This window comes from Saccopteryx leptura, chromosome 4 (assembly GCF_036850995.1).
Source record: "Saccopteryx leptura isolate mSacLep1 chromosome 4, mSacLep1_pri_phased_curated, whole genome shotgun sequence".
Classification (NCBI taxonomy): domain Eukaryota; kingdom Metazoa; phylum Chordata; class Mammalia; order Chiroptera; family Emballonuridae; genus Saccopteryx; species Saccopteryx leptura.
Genome location: NC_089506.1, coordinates 120,701,227 through 120,721,591, shown reverse-complemented (window position 1 = coordinate 120,721,591; position 20,365 = coordinate 120,701,227). Strand labels below are relative to the sequence as shown.

General features: G+C 46.5%; 1 long non-coding RNA gene across 1 annotated transcript; it reads right to left on the bottom strand.

The window, feature by feature from the left end:
- Positions 1-10,053: 10,053 nt before the first annotated feature.
- On the bottom strand, positions 10,054-11,139 carry LOC136404441 (uncharacterized). Its single transcript, XR_010751248.1, has 3 exons — positions 10,944-11,139; positions 10,439-10,533; positions 10,054-10,398 (listed from the first exon to the last, which is right to left on the bottom strand). It is a non-coding gene; the product is annotated as an uncharacterized lncRNA (long non-coding RNA).
- Between the last annotated feature and the right edge of the window lie 9,226 nt (positions 11,140-20,365).

Genomic DNA, 20,365 nt, shown 5'->3' with positions numbered 1-20,365 from the left:
AGTCTTCGCAGAACCAGCACCTGTAACCCCTTTTAGAGACACCAGCATGAGCTGGCATGGGCCCCTCCTTAGAGGGATGGGTTTTAATTCCTGGGGACTGCTCCTTCAAGTTTGTTTTGTTTTGTTTATTGATTTTAGAGACAGAAAAGAGTGGGTGGAGACAGAGAGAGAAACATTGATCTATTGTTCCACCTATCCATGCACCCATTGGTTGACTCCTGTATGTGCCCTGACCAGGGATTGAACCTGCAACCTTGGTACATTGAGAAGGTACTCCAACCAGCTGAACTACCCGGCCAGAGCAAGCTTCTGTGTTTTAATAATTCCAATTTTTCCCTTTGGTCTCCCAGCCCTAAGACTGGTGGCTGTTTTGGGCATCTCTGGACTCCTCAGAAATTTTTTGTTTCACTTGGTTAGTTACCTACCCACCTAACTTTAAAGTGACAGTGTAGCTCTATACCTGTGTTAATTCTTTAGAGTAAATTCTCTCTGTTCAGGTAGCAGAGGTGGTTTCTGTAAGGTATTTTTCCCTGCTGAGGAAGAAGGAAGGGGCCTGAGCCACCAAGTATGGAATAATAAAAGGCTTTATTGAGTACAGAGCGCATCCCGTCCGATGAGGTTCCCTGGTCCCGGGGCACAGAGGCCAGGGAAGTCGCGCGGATGAAACCGGTGTGGGATATTTAAAGGGTCTCTAGGGTGGTCGAACTAGTATGACATGGTGAAATCTCACTGGCTGGCAGACGGTTGCTTTTTTTTTTTCTAAAGGGACTCCTGGGAAGTTTCTTTTGGCACGCTTGGCTGTGGGCAGTCCTAGCCAAAGTTCCCGGGTCTGGGTTCCCCACGTGGCCGTCCCCCATTGCCCACCACCCTACATTCCGATATTTTTGTGTTAATTAGGGGCACCACTTATTTGTATGGCTACTTCCTGCTGATTAGGGGCATCGTGGGGAGGGGGAGATCGGAAGGTGGTGGCTTTGAGGGGTGTCAGGAGGAACATCTGTTTGGCTGTGATTGGAGAAATTTTGTGGGTGCGGCCCTGTAAGGATAAAAAAAAAGAGGAGTAATAGGGGGATTTGCAGGGTCCAGCCTTTTGGTGAGCTGGAGATGGGTAGGGTCCAATGGTTCCGACTGCCAGTGGTCCTGCATGGAGGCAAGTTTGAGGCAAAACTGCATGTCAGGAGTGGTGTGCGAAGGGGAAAAGAAGGGGTCCCATCCACTCCCATAACCGAGACCCGTGAGGGAACTAGAGGTCTAGCAGGGGTCCCCAAACTTTTTACACAGGGGGCCAGTTCACTGTCCCTCAGACCGTTGGGAGGCCGCCACATACAGTGCTCCTCTCACTGACCACCAGTGAAAGAGGTGCCCCTTTCCGGAAGTGTGGCGGGAGCTGTATAAATGGTTTCAGGGGGACACATGCAGCCCGTGGGCCGTAGTTTGGGGATGCCTGGTCTAGAGTGTAATGGCAAAACAGAGATGGCAGCTCCCATGTCCACAAGAAATGAGATGGACTTACCTGTTCCTGCAACATTACCCTGGGTTTGGTGAGGATGATGGGGGTCTCCAAGTCCAGGCCGTGTCAGCCGTCCATGATGTCTAGGAGTTCAAATGATGGGCCTGTCTGGCTAGCTTGGCCTTCCCATTCTGGCGGCTTGTCCTCCACATAGAGATGCTGAAGAAAAGGCTGTTGCCCAAAGGGGCAATCACTCCGCCAGTGACCGGGCTACTTGCAGTCAGGGCAAGGTTCAGTGGGCAGCCGCAGGCAGGGACACTGTCAGGACCAGTGACTCTTTTTGCCATATTTAAAGCAAGCTGCTGGTGGGATTCCTCTTTGCGGCCTGGACTTGGGTCGGGCACCTCCTGTATCTTGCTCCTGTTGCTCTGCCGGCCTCAGGCTGCCACGAGAGCCTGGGTTTGGAGCGTTACCTTCTGCTGCATGAGGGACTGGCGAACAGCCTTGGCCTGTTTCTACTAGTTGAGACTATTAAAAACTTTAAATGCCATGCTCACAGGTTTCAGATAGGGGTTTGGGGGCTTGGAATAAGAGGAGGGGGGCTCGTGGGGAGCCCGGCACCCAGATGGAGCCAGAGGCAGGACAGGGCCAATGGCTGGCAAAGGGTGACTTGATGGAGGAGGGGCTTAAGAACATAGTGGAGAAGGGAGGGGGCCTCTGGCCAGCAGGGGAGGAGAAAGAGAGACTGGTATTTGCAGGTGAATGAGAAACAGGATCCTGCAAAGGGAGGGGGCTCTTGGGGGGGAGAGACCCAAGCGAAGAAGTCCGCAGAGGGACCAGAGAGGGGTCCTGAGAGGGGCGCCCCGGGGGTCAGGCAGGAGTGGGAGAGAGTTGGGGGTTGGGCAAAGGAGGAAAGATTTGGAGTGGAGGGTTTAGGTGAGGGTTCTCTGGCCAAAAAAAGGGTTGCATGGTGGAACAGGCAGCACCAAGATTAGGACGGGAGCGTGAATAACTAGAAGCCCTGAATGTAAGGGATCTCCAACCAGTTCCCAGTTCTTTTGGCGATAGTTAAATTGGTGAGGGTGTTAAAACCAAAAGTCTCTTCTGATAGATACGTGAATTTACCAGGAATTCTAAACTGCCCTCTTGATGTCCTGCTTATCTGTCAGACCTCACCCTTACTTACTAGATTATCGCCCCTAAGGCAGAGGAATTCCAAGAAGCTGGCAAGCTGCCCCAAGGAGGAGCATTTCCAGACATACCAGGACTTTTGATTCAACACCCACTTGCTCGAGATTCTCTTTTACCCTATAAAATTTGTCTCCTAGCTTGTACTGGTGCCCTTCTCCCCAGAGAAGTGCCCAGCAGGGTTCCTTTCTTCTTTCCAATAAAGCCTGTTACTCTGCTCTTTTAGGACTCCCATGGATTCCAACATTTGGTGCCAAAACCCAGGACAGGGTACTAACTGCCTGGATGATCCCTCTTCGCCATCCAAACTTACAACCAGGGAAGCAATGGGCAGCGGCAGCTCATCCCAGGCTTACTCCCTGATTCTGTTTTGGATGTGTAATTGTACAAACAGATTGATTGGACATGTAATTGTACAAACAAAACGTTGATTGGCTGGCAGTCTAACCCTGTCCTGAACCCCTGCTGGACCAGAAAGATAAGGAGTTTCTCCCTCCCCTTCTCCAGTTGGCTTCTCTTTTCCACAAAATTTTCTCTGGTCGGACGGTTTTCTCTGACACGCCTCACATTTTGAGGGGTTTGACTTTCAGTCTCAGTAGACTGCATGGAAGACTAGGCGCCTAGCCAAACCTCTCCACTCTCTCTCTCGGAGCTCCCTGACAGGTGGTGACGACCTCTATCAGGGACGTCCCCCCTAGAGGAGATTTTCTCCTCTTGTGACAGTGACAAAAGGCGAGGATGCCCCCTCTTGATCACCTGTCTCCACTATGGGCTCTTCAGAGTCTAAGCCTTCCAACCAGACCCCTCTAAGATGTCTCATAAAAAACCTCACTAGGTTGGGCCTCTATGACCTTAAGCCAAAAAAACTCATTTTCTTCTGTAACACAGCATGGCCCCAATACAAATTAGACAATGACTCCCATTGGCCTGAAAACGGGACATTCAATTACAACATACTAAGAAACCTAGATAATTTCGGCCACCTGATAGGGAGGGCATCATAAATTCCTTACGTGCAGGCTTCCTTTTACCTTCACTCCTGTCCTTAATTTCTGTGCCACCTATTCTACACACAGGCCATTTTTTTGGCCAAAGAAACCTCACCTAAAGCTTCTACTCCTAATATTTCCTTCTCCACGGACTCCCAACTCTCTCTCTCTTCTGCCTGACCCCCGGGGGCACCCCTCTCTCAGGACCCCTCTCTGGTCCCTCTGAAAATCTCTTTCACTTGAGTCTCTTCCCTCCATAAAGCCCCCTCCCCTCTCTTCTCTGAATCCTCTTTTTCATTCACCTGCAAATATCATTCTCTCTTTCTCCTCTCCTGCTGGAAAAAGAGACAGCTATGCCCTTCTCCCCCTCGTCCTCTCCCCTCTCTTCAGAGCTCCAAATCTTTTTTATTTTTTTTTCTGTATTTTTCTGAAGCTGGAAACAGGGAGGCAGTCAGACAGACTCCTGCATGCGCCCAACTGGGATCCAACTGGCATGCCCACCAGGGGGCGATGCTCTGCCCATCTGGGGTGTCGCTCTGCTGCAACCAGAGCCATTCTAGTGCCTGAGGCAGAAGCCACAGAGCCATCCTCAGTGCCCGGGCCAGCTTTGCTCCAATGGAGCCTTGACTGTGGGAGGGGAAGAGAGAGACAGAGAGGAAGGAGAGGGGGAGAGGTGGAGAAGCAAATGGGCGCCTCTCCTGTGTGCCCTGGCCAGGAATCGAACCTGGGACTCCTGCATGCCAGGCCGATGCTCTACCACTGAGCCAACCGGCCAGGGTAGAGCTCCAAATCTTTTTTACTCCTTTAACCACGTGGTGCCACCACTAGCACCTCAATCTTCTCCTTCTCCTGCAGATTCTGAACCTCCTTCTTTCCATCCAACTGCTCACACTGTCCATCCGTCTGCTTTCTCTCTTCCTCCCCTCTATGCTGGCAACTCCTTGCCATCTCGAAAAGCTTAAGAAAGCAGAGTTGTCTATTGAGCAGTGTGGGTGAGTAATCTGTTTTGTCTCTTTGTCTGTCAGAGAATATCTCTAGTATAATTTTATTTGAAACAAGTAAAGCACCCTCATTTAAATTCCTTAATTCAGCCTGACCTGTGGTGGCACAGTGGATAAAGTGTCAACTTGGAAACACTGAGGTTGCCAATTTGAAACCCTAAGCTTGCCTGGTCAAGGCACATATGGGAGTTGATGCTTCCTGCTTCTCCTTTCTGTCTGTCTGTCTGTCTGTCTCTCTCTCTCTCTAAAATGAATAAATAAAAAATATTTTTTAAAAAATTTCCTTAATTCATAACGTGTATCTGAAGTCTTTGTTTAACATGTAACTGTGTCTGTTTCTAAGGCCTTAAACCAATAATTATACTCCTCTTAAATCAAGGCTTACTCATCCCACCAGACTCTCCCTGCAATACCCCCATCCTTCCTGTTCAAAAACCTTCAAGAATGTATCACTTCATACAAGCCTTACACCTAATCAATGAGGCAGTAATTCCCCTCCATCCAGTAGTCCCTAATCTCTACAAGTTACTGTCACACATTCCCTCAAACACCACTCACTTCATGGTCCTAGACCTCAAGGATGCCTTCTTTACCATTCCCTGACCTTACTTTCTGTTTGCATTCACCTGTACTGACCCAGACACTAATGCAGCCCAGCAACTTACATGGACTGTCTTACCCCAGGGGTTCCAAAACAGCCCACACCTGTTTGGGCGGGTGCTAGCTCAGGATTTAGCAGCATGCAATCTCAAAACTAGTACTCTTTTACAATATGTAAATAACCTACTCCTCTGCAGCCCCTCCCTACCTGCCTCAAGGAGACACACCACCACCCTTCTTAACTTCCTCGCAGTAAAGGGATATCGTGTCTTCTCTGCTAAGGCTCAACTTCATTCTCAGTTCGTAGCCTATCTAGGCATCGCCTTGACCCCCACCACCTGAAGTCTTACCCTAAATCAAACTCAGTCTCCAACCACCTACCACTGCAGATCAAATCCTTTCTTTCCTTGGTCTAATAGGCTTCTTTAGACACTGGATTCCCAATTTTTCTCTCTTAGTCAAACCCCTCAGTGAAATCTGAGCATGGCTTTTAAGGTCTATAACGGCCAAGCGAGTAACAGAAAAGGCAAATAAGTCCCAAAAGAAGTCAGGAAATACCAGCTTTTGGCATACTCTCTTAAAAGGCTCCAGCACCCTGCCTGACCTGTGGTGGCGCAGTGGATAAAGCGTCAACCTGGAAATGCTGAGGTCGCCGGTTCGAAACCCTGGGCTTGCCTGGTCAAGGCACATATGGGAGTTGATGCTTCCTGCTCCTCCTCCCTTCTCTCTCTCTCGGTATTTCTCTCCTCTCTCTCTCTGTCTCTCTCCCTCTCTCTCTCCTTTCTAAAAAAACAAACAAACAAACAAAGAAAAAAAACATTAAAAAAAAAAAAAAAAGGCTCCAGCACCCTAAAGGGCTTCATAGGATTCCATCAGGGCCCTCCTCCAGAGTGGAAAGAAAGGTCATTGAACTGAAACCTGTGAGGCTTCCCAATCCCACTGGTTTACATGTCTTTGCTGTGGAAAGAGGGACATGAGAAGGTAAGCTGCCTCCTTGCTCCATGGAGGGAGGGCTCAGTCTCTTCTAGCCCTGCTCAAGCTACCTGTGACCTGACCTTGCCCAGCATGCTGGGAATTGCCACTGAAGGCCCAAGGACATCATTCACGAGCCTAAGGTATTTCTTCCAAGTAGCAGATAAGCTAATCTCATTTCTTGTAAACACAAGGGTCATGTACTATGCCTTGCCTGAATATTTTAGTTTTATTTATCCCTCGAAGATCACTACTGTGGGTATTGACAGTCTGAATTTGTTGCTTTATTTAATGTATAGTATCTCCTTTATTCCTCTTGTCTCAATGCCCCATGCCTATTGTAGGCTAGAACCTACTGCTAATTCCAGCTAGAAGCAGTGGTCACTATGACTTAAACTCTAACTAGAAATGTAACCACCTTTCCCCAAGTACTTGCAGGATTTATAGGTCACTCAGCAAACTGTTCAAAGACTGTCCAAAAGGTGCTTCCAGCATTACATCACCCAAGGACTGACTTTCATGTGGACAGGTCCATACACCGTGATCCTGACAACTCCCACTGCTGCTAAAGTAGAAAAACGGCATAACAACTATATGTGTCTCCCTACTAACTGGACAGAAACCTGTACCCTAATCTATCTCACCCCAAATATCAACCTAATCCCACCTCATGAGCCTCTTTCAATTCCTAGTACACTACCCATCAATCTAAGGACAAAACGAGCTGTACAGGTAATTCCTCTTCTTGCTGCTTTAGAAATCTCTACAAAAGTAGGTCTAGGGGCAGGGGGACTGACCACTTCCCTGTCTTATTCTTACTCTCTCTCTCTCTCTGAAGCCGAGAAAATTCATGAAAAACAAACCGAGTAATAGAATCAGTGGTTTCACACAAACTGGGTATCTTAACTATTGCCTTTCATTGGTCCACTCACTCTTCTATTTATTTTTCTAACTTTTGGACCCTGCCTCTTACGTTTGTTCACTAGTTTCTTACAGAACCGCATGCAGACCTTCGCCAATCAGAAAATTGGAAAAATCTACTTAACCCTACACACCAACCCTGAAACCTGTTCTCGCGAAACAGAAAAATCTGGAACTCTATAAATACATCTCTACTCCAAACAATGGTGGAAAAATCCCTTGTTCTCAATGCTAGCACCAATTATAGAGCCAATCCTAATTCTGTGCCTAATATTAATGCTTGCCTCTGTCTTGATCAAGTTCCTGCAGGCCCCAATGAGAGAAATCTCCAGGATGACCTACAATCAAATGCTTTTACAACCCCAACTCCAACTACCGGGGGGGGGAGTTCATGAAGGAGGCACCAATAGGGATAACAGCAGAAAGTAGCTCCAGAAAATGGCCAGTCTGAGACAAACCTTCTTCCTGAACCCCATACACTTTCCTTCCCCCCACCTCTTTTTCTTTTTATCATACCACAGAGTTGAGAAATGATAGATACGTGAATTTACCAGGAATTCTAAACTGCCCTCTTGATGTTCCGCTTATCTGTCAGACCTCACCCTTACTGGATGGACTATCGTCCCTGAGACAGAGGAATTCCAAGAAGCTGACAAGCTGCCCCAAGGAGGAGCATTCCATACATACCAGGACTTTTTTTTTTTTTTTCCTTTTCCTTTTTTCCGAAGCTGGAAAGGGGGAGGCAGTCAGACAGACTCCCGCATGCGCCCGACCGGGACCCACCCGGCACGCCCACCAGGGGGCAACGCTCCGCCCATCTGGGGCATCACTCTGTTGCGACCAGAGCCACTCCAGCGCCTGGGGCAGAGGCCAAGGAGCCATCCCCAGCGCCCAGGCCATCCTTTGCTCCAATGGAGCCTCGGCTGTGGGAGGGAAAGTGAGAGACAGAGAGGAAGGAGAGGGGGAGGGGTGGAGAAGCAGATGGGCACCTCTCCTGTGTGCCCTGGCCGGGAATCGAACCCGGAACTTCCACACACCAGGCCGACGCTCTACCGCTGAGCCAACTGGCCAGGGCCCATACCAGGACTTTTGATTCAACACCCACTTGCTCGAGATTCTCTTTTACCTTATAAAATTCATCCCCTAGCTTGTACTGGTGTCCTTCTCCCCAGAGACGTGCCCGGCAGGGTTCCTTTCTTCCTTTCAATAAAGCCTATTACTCTGGTCTTTTCGGACTCCCATGGATTTCAACACCTTCAGGAGGCTACCTGGTCCAATTATCCAGTGGGTTCTGTGGCCTGGCCACAGCAGAGAAAAAGAACAGTTTCTTCTTCATTACCGAGGGAGAGATTCTGGAAAAGGCAACTCCAGGAGTGTTTTTGGATTAGGTTTAGATTCCTGTGCCTCCATGGCCGCCCTCAGTCCTCAGAGTGGTCAGAGTTGAATATTGGCATCCTGCAACTCAAGCTCTGGCCACTGGATGGATAAAGTAAAGTGGTTGTGCTCAGGATGTCTTCACAGGTACACACACACTCGGAAAGGAAAGAAGTCCCTGACGCAGCTGCGGTTTTGGACAGGGAGTCTCGGAGGAAAAAACTGAGGAGAGGTTGGAGTCAGGGGACTTAATGCATCATGTGCCAAAGTAGGTGGTAGGTTGGAGGTCCTGGTTCTTTCTCGGAGGGGAAGGGAAGAGGAGCGGTCCTTGCGGACTTCAACACCTCCCAGGTTTTTGGCACCAAAATGTAAGGTATTTTTCCCCGCCAAGGAAGAAGGAAGGGGCCGGAGCCACAAAGTGTGGAATAATAAAAGGCTTCATTGAGTACAGAGCGCATCCCGTCCCACGAGGTTCCCTGGTCCCCGGGACACAGAGGCCAGGGAAGTTGTGCGGATGAAGTCGGTGTGGAATATTTAAAGGATCTCTAGGGTGGTCAAGCTAATATGATGTAGTGAAATCTCACTGGCTAGTGGACAGTCGCTTTTTTTTTTCCAAAGGGACTCCTGGGAAGTTTCTTTTGGCACGCTTGGCTGTGGGCAGTCCTAGCCTAAGTTCCCGGGTCTGGGTTCCCCACATGGCCGTCCCCCACTGCCCACCACCCTACAGTTTCCGCCTCCCAAATGGACACTTTCACACAATCCAACACCACAATTCCTGGTGTTCAGGCTCCAGTAACCACACCCCACTTCTTGGAATTGCCAGTAGCAGCATGGGGTTTGAGGGGCTGGAGAATCCTCCAAACTCTATTCTTGTCCCTGAGGTCTGAAAAGCACACTTTCCTCTCTAGGTCCAGCTACTTTATCGTCTCCCCCACCAACACCACCTGCCCTCCGGCTTCTACAGCCCCGACTGCATGCTATAGGAGCCTTGGCTGCAAACAAAAGTCTGAGCCTTTGTACCTTCAAAGTATCTGGAAAGTTCTGTGTTCAACTGTTACATCCTAGGAGACAGGCCACAGCAGATACAAAATAAATTTTACAAGTTTTATTGCAGACCTGCACAGGGACTGCAGGCAACCCATGCAAGGGAGCACTGCAGCCCCCCAAACCTGCACAGGGATGCAGGTAACCCACACAGGGGAACACTGCAGCCCCCCAAACCTGCGCAGGGACTGCAGGCAACCCACGCCTCCGAAGAGACTGGAGCACTGCAGCCAACCAAACCTGCGCAGCCAACAAACTGCGCAGGGACTGCAGTCCCCCAAACTGCACAGGGACTGCAGCTCCGAGCTTCTAAAATGGCTCCTTTTTATAGGGTGGCTATTTAGGATGAGCAAGCATCATACAGAAGCTGATGTGGCTGTTAGTTATTGGCTAGGGAGGTCGTGCGCAGTTACGGGGGGGGGGGGTATTACTCAGTGGAAAATTTCAAACATAAACTTCTGATAAGGGTCTCTGACTCAATGCAGGATGTTGCTGAACTCTTTGTTCTCAGTATCACAGGGACCTTGTACACTCTTGGCAGCCCCAGCATGTCAGTACTCCCTGAATCTAACATTCCCCCATCTCTTTTGGACATAAATCAAATCCTTGATTCTTCATCAGTGGGGAGAATGGTATAAGGCTAGGGCTCATGAGAATTTTCTACTTTAGCTGTAGCTATAAGCTAATTGGGTCAGGGGTCCTCCCTAGTATGTGCTGGCACGCTGATAGTGTGCCCTTAGTACTACAAGCTTTACGGACTAATTTCTTTCTGCCTTGCATTTTTCTTCTCTGTACTAACTTCTTACAACTTGCACAAACCTTCTGCAACTTACACAAACCTTCTGCAACTTACACAAACCTTCTGCAACTTACACAAACCTTCTGCAACTTACATAAACCTTCAACTTTTATGCACTTTCTTATCCAGAAATAACTGGCCTTCATAACAACTTGCTTTTCCTTTTCTTTTCAAAAGTACCTCTACACCTTATACCTTCTATTATTTTTTTTCTTTTCTTTTCTTTTCTGAAGCTGGAAACAGGGAGAGACAGTCAGACAGACTCCCACATGCGCCCGACCGGGATCCACCCGGCACGCCCACCAGGGGCGATGCTCTGCCCACCAGGGGGCGATGCTCTGCCCATCCTGGGCGTCGCCATGTTGCGACCAGAGCCACTCTAGCGCCTGAGGCAGAGGCCACAGAGCCATCCCCAGCGCCCGGGCCATCTTTGCTCCAATGGAGCCTTGGCTGCGGGAGGGGAAGAGAGAGACAGAGAGGAAAGCGCAGCGGGGGGGTGGAGAAGCAAATGGGCGCTTCTCCTGTGTGCCCTGGCTGGGAATCGAACCCGGGTCCTCCGCACGCTAGGCCGACGCTCTACCGCTGAGCCAACCGGCCAGGGCCACCTTCTATTATTAAAACCATACAATTCCTTTCTAATTTATCAGAATTCTTAATTCCTAAAAACCTTAACCTTCAGCAAAGACTAAGTTAGTACTAAGTAATCCTCTTTTAAAGATTGCTTTTTGGAGGTGTCCTTTTCCTAAGTAGCCTATTGGACACATGACCAATATTCATAGGTTATTCTATAGTGGTAACTATGAGCACATACATAACTTTCATTTACCTTGTAGCTTCTCTCTCAGCCAAGGGACTTACACCCCTTTCTGTATGACTCATAGCAGTACATGCATCAAACCTTAAGATGACTTACTTGGCTTTCCTTTACCTTAGTTTCCCTCCCTCCCCAAAGTCTCCATGCATGGACCAGTTAACTTCTGGTTTGTGGCTGAAGCAGGGCATGCTGTCCTTCTCAGGGTCAGCTTACAAGGGTTGGCAGGGTCAGTCTTCGCTGTCCACAAAGGTGTTTCTGCTGGGACTGCAAGCTTCAGCCGGCTGTGGTGGACCCAGGCGGGTATGCCTTCTACCTTGGCAGTAGTGGGAGTTGTCAGGATCATGGTGTCTGGACCCGTCTACGTGGGAGTCAGTCCTTGGGTGGTGTACTGCTAGAAGTGCCTCTTGGACAGTCTTTGAACAGTTTGCTGAGTAACCTATAAAACCTGCAAGTACAAACAGTCTCGAGACTCCAAAGGTTTCAAATCAGCCAAATTCTGTTTCAAACGGCAACTGCCGGAGGCTGGCCAGCTACCAACGTCTGCTGCAGCCCACTCCGTGAGGAGGGGTCTTACACGGCCAATCTCGCTGGGGGCCTCCATCTGTTACATCCTAGGAGACAGGCCACAGCAGATACAAAATAAATTTTACAAGTTTTATTGCAGACCTGCACAGGGACTGCAGGCAACCCATGCAAGGGAGCACTGCAGCCCCCCAAACCTGCACAGGGATGCAGGTAACCCACACAGGGGAACACTGCAGCCCCCCAAACCTGCGCAGGGACTGCAGGCAACCCACACCTCCGAAGAGACTGGAGCACTGCAGCCAACCAAACCTGCGCAGCCAACAAACTGCGCAGGGACTGCAGCCCCCCAAACCTGCACAGGGACTGCAGCTCCGAGCTTCTAAAATGGCTCCTTTTTATAGGGTGGCTATTTAGGATGAGCAAGCATCATACAGAAGCTGATGTGGTTGTTAGTCTTTGGCTAGGGAGGTCGTGCGCAGTTACGGGGGGGGGGGGGGTATTACTCAGTGGAAAATTTCAAACATAAACTTCTGATAAGGGTCTCTGACTCAATGCAGGATGTTGCTGAACTCTTTGTTCTCAGTATCACAGGGACCTTGTACACTCTTGGCAGCCCCAGCATGTCAGTACTCCCTGAATCTAACACAACCAGTACTAAGAACAACTGTTAGAGAAGCCAAAACCTGCCCTGGGGACAAGAAAGCTTGCCGCCCCTCTCTGCCGAAAGATGGAAAAATGCTTCCCAGTCTTTTGAGTCTCCTACCACATGAACAGTAAAGCAAAATGCAGTATCTAGAAAAATTATACTGCCACACCAAGAGGCTGAGAACTACCTAAATCATACTGACACACCCTTTAGCACACTGCTTTGGGGACCACAAATATGGGACAGTTTCTGCTCCAGAAACTCCAGGTCCTAGTTGAATGGGTACTTTTCCCCTCCTTTACACCTCCCCTCCCACCCTGTCAGCCCCACCTTGTCCTTTCTTCTGTATGAAAAAGGGGCTTTCAAGCTGAGGATTACAAAATCAGTTTGGTACATAACCATTAGCATGTTTAAAAAGATTTTATTTAGCCTGACCAGGCAGTGGTGCAGTGGATAGAGCATCGAACTGGAATGTGGAGGACCCAGGTTCGAGACCCAGAGGTCACTAGCTTGAGTGCAGGCTCATCTGGTTTGAGCAAAGCTCACCAGCTTGGACCCAAGGTCGCTGGCTCGTGCAAGGGGTTACTCGATCTGCTGAAGGCCCATGGTCAAGGCACATATGAGAGAGCAATCAATGAACAACTAAGGTGTCACAACGAAAAACTAATGATTGATGCGTCTCATCTCTCTCTGTTCCTGTCTGTCTGTACCTATCTATCCCTCTCTCTGACTCTCTCTGTCTCTGTAAAACAAAAAAAAACAAAAACAAATAAAAAACATACTAAAAAGATTTTATTTATTGATTTTTAAAGAGAGAAGATACAGAGAAGGGGGGGAGGAGCAGGAAGCGTCAACTCACAGTAGTTGCTTCTCCTATGTGCCTTGTCTGGGCAAGCCCTGGGTTTCAAACAGGCACATCAGCACTCCATCCAGTTTGAGGCTTTATCCACTGCACCACCACAGGTCAGGTAACAATTAGCAATTCAAAAAAATAACAAAATGAAATAGAGAATGTTGCAGTACAATATAAAATAAAATTTTTCCCAAACCTGGTCTAGGGCAAATATTTTTTTAGCTGATGTAATTCAGTCTCCTTCTGGAGAAAAAATAGCATTCATGGTTAAATGCTTAAGCAGGCCCTGGCCGGTTGGCTCAGTGGTAGAGCGTCAGCCTGGCGTGCAGAAGTCCCGGGTTCGATTCCCGGCCAGGGCACACAGGAGAAGCGCCCATTTGCTTCTCCACCCCTCCCCCTCTCCTTCCTCTCTGTCTCTCTCTTCCCCTCCTGCAGCTGAGGCTCCATTGGAGCAAGGATGGCCCGGGCGCTGGGGATGGCTCCTTGGCCTCTAACCCTTTGAGTAGTACAAACGTTCATATATGTCCTCATGCCTCCTGACCATCCAGAGTATGATCATACATGTGTAAGGCAACATGAAAAAAAGGCAATTATAGCCTGACCTGTGGTGGCGCAGTGGATAAAGCGTCGACCTGGAATGCTGAGGTCGCCGGTTCGAAACCTGCACTTGTCTGGTCAAGGCACATATGGGAGTTGATGCTTCCTGCTCCTCCCCCCTTTCTCTGTCTCAGTCTCTCTCCTCTCTAAAATGAATAAATTTTTTTTAAAAATTTTAAAAAAGGCAATTGTATGTGCTTCTTGTTTCTTTAAATTGGTTATCAAACAAACATGATTTTAAGTTAATAAAACTGGAACTGAAACTAATTTCATTTTTTGAAAAAATACTCCCAAGGGTCAACGAGCATGAAAAAAAACTCACTACTCGCCCTGGCCGGTTGGCTCAGTGGTAGAGCATCGGCCTGGCGTGTGGAAGTCTCGGGTTCGATTCCCGGCCAGGGCACACAGGAGAGGTGCCCATCTGCTTCTCCACCCCTCCCCCTTTCCTTCCTCTCTGTCTCTCTCTTCCCCTCCTGCAGCCGAGGCTCCATTGGAGCAAAAGATGGCCGGGCGCTGGGGATGGCTCCTTGGCCTCTGCCCCAGGCGCTAGAGTGGCTCTGATCCGGACATAGCGATGCCCCGGATGGGCAGAGCATCGCCCCCTGGTGGGCAGAGCGTCGCCCCTTGGTGGGCGTGCCGGGTGGATCCCGGTCGGGCGCATGCGGGAGTCTGTCTGACTGCCTCCCCGTTTCCAGCTTCAGAAAAATACAAAAAAAATAAAAAAACAAAACAAAAAAAGCCCTCACTACTCAAAGGGTTGATGGCATGAACAATTTTCCTGGGAAATTAGCAACCCTCCCATCCAGCTCTTTTTAGTTAGGAGCTCAGTCAAGTTTGGCCAAACAGTGTCTCTCTGACAGTTTCTTCCTATAAAATGACACTTCCAAAAGGAACCTCGAAACTGGCCCACCAGGGGCCTTCCTTTGCATGCAAGATTGTAGTAAGATTTTTCTTTTTTTTCTATTTTGGATTGTTATTTATTCATTTTAGACAAGGGAAAGAGAGAGAGAGAGAAGGGAGAAAAAGCAGGAAGCATCAATTCCCATTTGTGCCTTAACCACTAGGCAAGCCCGGGGTTTCCAACAGGCACTTCAGCATTCCAGGTCGATACTTTATCCACTGCACTACCACAGGTCAGGCAAGACTTTTCCATTTGCTCATAACTAACATGACAGAAGCATACAGTAAAAGTAGGTATGTTTCAGGAGAGCTGTTTTGGTAAAGCCTCGTCAGCCCTCAGGAGGCACAATCTCCAGAGTTATCACAGGATGCCCAGTCACCCACCAGAGGGAGGAGGGAAGTGGTTTTTGTCAGATTTGGGTTCTGAAAGATTCTGAGAGGGCATCTGCAGACAGCAAGGATTGAGGATTGGTTGCTGTCTCAGATAGGAGATTAGAAGCAGCAGGGATTAACTAGGAATTGGGTGCTGTCACGATGCAAGAGCAGTGGTGGGATTCAAACAATTTAACAACCGGTTCTCTGCCTTAATGATCGTTTTAAGTATAAAAAAAGATATACTGAAAGGTAGTTTACTATTTCATGCACTTAATACCTAAATAAGAACAATAAAAGAGATACACAAAACTAGATTATAAGAAAGTTTTAAAATATTAATGAAAAAATATTAAATAATGCCTGACAAAAAACAATAAAACTGTTATTTAAGATACTTCCATATTGCTTCTTTTTTTAAAAAATATTTATTTATTCATTTTAGAGAGGGAGAGAGGGAGAGAAAGAGAGAGAGAAGGGGGGAGGAGCAGGAACCATCAACTCCCATATGTGCCTTGACCAGGCAAGCCCAGGGCTTTGAACCGGTGACCTCAGCATTTTGGGTCACCGCTTTATCCTCTGCACCACCACAGGTCAGGCTTCTTGACTGGTGTCCTCACTTACAATTTTTTTCATCTATGGATAGAACGACTACTACATATTATGGGCGTCTAGAATACGCTGTTGTGCAGATGAAGGTTAAAAAGGAGTAAGGAATGGCCTGACCAGGCGGTGGTGCAGTGAATAGAGCAGTGGTAGGCAAACTCATTAGTCAGCAGAGCCAAATATCAACAGTACAACGATTAAAATTTCTTTTGAGAGCCAAAATTTTTTAACTTAAACTATGTAGGTAGGTACATTGTTATTAACTTAATTAGGGTATTACTAAGCTGGCCTTTGCTAAAAACGTCCTCAATCTGATTGAGGTACGTTCGCTGAGGTCGACCCCTTCCAACTCTCCCATTCACACTCGTCTTGTATACTTGTTTTGTCTATCTCCTTTCGTTCATCCTCTCTATATGTCCAAACCATCTCAACATGCCTTTCTCAATCCTCGACACTATATCTTCTTTCACTCCACAATGCTCCCTAAAATTAACTTAATAAACTTTACTTAAAGTTTTAAGTCTTAGGCCCTGGCCGGTTGGCTCAGTGGTAGAGAGTCGGCCTGGCATGCAGGAGTCCCGGGTTCGATTCCCGGCCAGGGCACACAGGAGAAGTGCCCATCTGCTTCTCCACCCCCCCCCCCTCCTTCCTCTCTGTCTCTCTCTTCCCCTCCCGCAGCCAAGGCTCCATTGGAGCAAAGATGGCCCAGGCGCTGGGGATAGCTCCATGGCTTCTGCCTCAGGCTCTAGAGCAGTGTTTCTCAACCTTTTTTGTGCCATGCCCCACCTTAACCTTTCTAAAATTTTTATGTCCCCTCCTATGTAACATACATAATTTTTAACATTAAAAAATTGATTTGTTCACTTAATAAACATAAATGATAGGTTCTAGGAAGAAATCACTATGAAATTGTTAACAAAACACAGTAAGTAAAATTTCAAAACATATAATGAAAAACAGAAATTTAAATTCCAAATAATTTTAATACAGATTTTTCTATATTAATTTATTATTTTAATTTAGTGTGATCCTTGTGCTTGATGCTTGCTGCACATTTTATATTAGGTTCCAATTTGGTTAGCTTTAGTCTCAAGTCTCCACGTTGTGTTATATCCAGCCGATTTCTTTTTTTTACCAGTAAATCATTTACAGCACTAAATCCACATTCAGCTAAAAATGAAGATGGAAACGGTAGCAATAGTTTTCTTGCACATTTGGTTAAATTTGGGTATTTGATTTCTGTTTCCTCACAAAGCCATGCCATCGCTCCTTTGATATTAAATAAAGCTTTAACTGACTCATCATTTTGCAATTCTGCGAGTTCTTCTTGATACTGTATATTTGATATATCAGACAAATCCACTAACATTGGCTGCATCATCCATGTTGAGAAATCAATTTGTTTTAAATCAGAAAATCTTTCTTTTAAATCAGCTGATAGAATATTCAAATTGTTAGATTCAAGGAGTACTGACATGCTGGGGCTGCCAAGAGTGTACAAGGTCCCTGTGACGCTGAGAACAAAGAGTTCAGCAACATCCTGCATTGAGTCAGAGACCCTTATCAGAAGTTTATGTTTGAAATTCTCCACTGAGTAATACCCCCCCCCCCCCGTAACTGCGCACGACCTCCCTAGCCAATGACTAACAGCCACATCAGCTTCTGTATGATGCTTGCTCATCCTAGACAGCCACCCTATAAAAAGGAGCCATTTTAGAAGCTCGGAGCTGCAGTCCCTGCGCAGGTTTGGGGGGCTGCAGTGCTCCAGTCTCTTCGGAGGCGTGGGTTGCCTGCAGTCCCTGCGCAGGTTTGGGGGGCTGCAGTGCTCCAGTCTCTTCGGAGGCGTGGGTTGCCTGCAGTCCCTGTGCAGGTTTGGGGGGCTGCAGTGTTCCCCTGTGTGGGTTGCCTGCAGTCCCTGTGCAGGTTTGGGGGGGCTGCAGTGCTCCCTTGTGTGGGTTGCCTGCAGTCCCTGCGCAGGTTTGGGGGGCTGCAGTGCTCCCTTGTGTGGGTTGCCTGCAGTCCCTGTGCAGGTTTGGGGGGCTGCAGTCCCTGCGCAGTTTGTTGGCTGCGCAGGTTTGGTTGGCTGCAGTGCTCCAGTCTCTTCGGAGGCGTGGGTTGCCTGCAGTCCCTGCGCAGGTTTGGGGGGCTGCAGTGTTCCCCTGTGTGGGTTACCTGCATCCCTGTGCAGGTTTGGGGGGCTGCAGTGCTCCCTTGCATGGGTTGCCTGCAGTCCCTGTGCAGGTCTGCAATAAAACTTGTAAAATTTATTTTGTGTCTGCTGTAGTCTCTCTCGCTGGGATGTAACAAAATGATTGACAATAACAAGTAAAGCGGTATCAGTTCACATTTTTGGAGCCAATGAAACTGTTTAAAGTTTTTGTTGTTAATATGTTTCTGACATAATTCAATATTGGTAATGAAACCAAATATCTTTGCTTTTGCATCGACAAGAGTTTCATTTGTTCCTTGAAGTTGCTTATTTAATATATTTAGTTTTTCAAAGATATCGGCTAAATAACTCACAAATGCTTTACCATCTATTGTTAACAGATATTTCATTTCAGGTTTGTCGTTTAAAAAATCACTAAGAGTATCAAACAGTTCCATAAATCTTTTCAAACAGTTTCCTTTAGATAGCCATCTTACTTCAGTATGAAGTAAAAGTCTCACATGGTCTTCATTTTGTTCTTCACAAAATAGCTTGAAAAGACGCTCACATTTGGCACTAGCTTTAATAGCATTAACACACTTTATTACTGTATGTAATACTTCATTCAGAACAGGCGAGATGTTTTTAGCTACCAAGTTTTCCCTATGAATAACACAATGCACAAGAATCATTTCTGGATTCACATCTTTCATCAATTTTAAGCAGCCATTTTTCTTGCCCATCATATTGGAAACACCATCTGCAGCACAAGATGTTATATTTTTAGTTGGTATATCATTGACATCTAAGTAGTTTTTTAGCTTATTATATATATCTTTGGAGGTAGTGGTGCTTTCTAATCTTTTACAGAACAACATTTCTTCAGCAAAATGTCCTTTATCAATATATCTTACGTAAGTTATCAATACTGCCTCACTGTCTCTCAAAGTTGATTCATCCATTTGCAAGGAAAATTTTCTTGTTTTCAGCTTTTCAATAAGTTGTTTTTCAATATCCTCACTCATTTCGTCTATTCTTCTGCTAACAGTATTGTCACTGAGTGGCATAGCTTTTACATCTTTGTCATCTTTTTCAAGAACCGTTTTAAGAAATGCTGATATTGACGGTTTTATTAAATTATCTCCTATAGTGTGATTTTCTCCAGTTTTAGCGATGAATAAAGAAATTTGATAACTAGCCTCAAGAACACGATTATTAGTTGAAGTATGAGCAGTAAATAAAGACTTTAATGTTGTTCTTTTTTCAAAATTTTTCTTTAAAGTTTTAAAGTAACTCAAATCTGAATTAATATGAGCACTATGTTTCGCCTTCAAATGCGCCTCAAGACGACCTCGTTTCATTGATTCGTTGGTCAAGCATTGCTGGCATAAAAGACAAAAAGGAATCCGCTCATCGTGAACAGCGGGTATGAACCCAAATTTTAAATATTCCTCCAAATATTGACGAGTTTTTTTCTTGCTTGCACCACTCATTTTACTATGGGCTATAAGAAATAAAAATAAGATCAATTAAAAACTAATATTAGGCCTGACCTGTGGTGGCGCAGTGGGATAAAGCGTCGACCTGGAACACTGAGGTCGCCGGTTCGAAACCTTGGGCTTGCCTGGTCAAGGCACATATGGGAGTTGATGCTTCCTGCTCCTCCCCCTTCTCTCTCTCTCTGTCTCTCTCTCTTACTCCTCTCTCTCTAAAAAATCAATCAATAAATAAAAAAACTAATATTAAAATATGTGTTAAAATATATTCAATGTGACATAGAGTAAACGTATACTAAAAATCCATATTTATTTAAATGTATATAACACATTTACTACACTACCACCGCAAATCAAAAGGTATCTATATTTTTTCCACTTGACAAAATTTTCTGGAAAGTTATGCTTCTAAAATTAAAATTGTCATGCATGCACTATTATAGCCCCAATAATATTTATAAAATATTAGTGCTTTCTAGCCCCGATGCAAGAAGTACTTAATAAAGAGTTTAATATTGATAAAAATAAAATCAAATACTTACCAATTATATCTATACAATATATATATGTATATTTATTAAATCAATGAGCTTTTACAACAGTTTTGACTGACACTTATTTCAAATTAACACCAACTGAATGATGTGAAACACTACAGAAGTTGCGATGGGCCAATTAGGTGAGAATAACTGCGTTGTTTAGCGAGTTTTTAAAACGTCTGGGGTTCCCCGCAGTAGACGGCACGCTCCGCGGTGAACCCAGGACGAAGTTTATTTGACGATGCCAATCACCCAGTTGATATTTTGGTCTCATCAAATGAAATTATACTTAATAATTATTTACCGCAATTATTTAAGAATTGCATTTTTTGTTAAATTTGGCACCAATATCTAGCATTGCATATAAATGGCCCGGGGCGAAAGAGTTAAAGTCGTGTCGAGTCCATTTTCAAATTGCCCCCCTTAACTATCGAATTGCCCCCCTGTGGGGCGTGGGCCCCACGTTGGGAAACACTGCTCTAGAGTGACTCTGGTTGCAACAGAGCAACGCCCCAGATGGGCAGAAAATC